The 652-nt window shown below is 63.5% G+C and overlaps 1 protein-coding gene and 1 long non-coding RNA gene across 2 annotated transcripts in view; one reads left to right on the top strand and one right to left on the bottom strand.

The window, feature by feature from the left end:
- The window catches only part of B4GALT1 (beta-1,4-galactosyltransferase 1), a 78024-nt gene that overhangs the window by 62319 nt on the left and 15053 nt on the right, over positions 1-652 (top strand). The gene's annotated exons all lie outside the window — the stretch shown is intronic.
- Positions 1-652, bottom strand: part of LOC109297443 — a 3219-nt gene that overhangs the window by 1787 nt on the left and 780 nt on the right. The gene's annotated exons all lie outside the window — the stretch shown is intronic.

The raw sequence follows: 652 nt of genomic DNA, 5'->3' as shown, positions 1-652 counted from the left end.
GCTTTGTGGCACTGAGCAGCCCTGATATGCCAGTGGCTTGCCCCTCCTGCTGCACCTCATTCATAAGCCCCAGCCCTGCCAGTGCCCCTCATTCCCAACCTGCAGTCCCCTGGCCCTGTCCTCACTCCCAGCCCGCTGCCTCTGCCTCCAGGCCTCAGGCCCCCAGTGTGAGGAAGGGGGGTGGGGGTTCGGAGGGCAAGGTATGGGCACAGGCGACACTTGGGGAGGCATAGGGTAGTACAGGTGATGTGTCATGAGGGCATGGGGCACATAGCCCCCCCCCCCAATTTCTGTGCCCACACTGGGGCAGTCAATCTGTCAGGCTGGACCAGCTTCAGGTAGGAGTTACCTCCATGGCCCAGTGCGCAGGACCTGGCATGGGAGGGAGCTCTGCACCACCATAGCTGCCAAGGTGAGGCGCAGCGGTAGCACAGAATTGTTCTCCTCGCTGCTGCCAGGTGGGCAGGGAGGACCTCACCTTGGTAGCATAGTACTCCCTCCTGCGCTGAGTCTTGCTAGCTAAGCCAAGGAGGCGGCTCCTGCCCAGAGCTGGTCCGCCCCAGCTGCAGCCCAGCGCCCTGGTGTGGGTGCAGAAATCTGGTGGAGCATATGCCCCCTGCCACATCACCTGTGCCTTCTTCGCCCCCCCCCC

Source organism: Gavialis gangeticus, unplaced genomic scaffold (genome assembly GCF_001723915.1).
Source record: "Gavialis gangeticus isolate Ggan-Ray unplaced genomic scaffold, GavGan_comp1, whole genome shotgun sequence".
NCBI classification, from domain to species: domain Eukaryota; kingdom Metazoa; phylum Chordata; order Crocodylia; family Gavialidae; genus Gavialis; species Gavialis gangeticus.
This window is presented reverse-complemented; position numbering and strand designations above follow the sequence as displayed.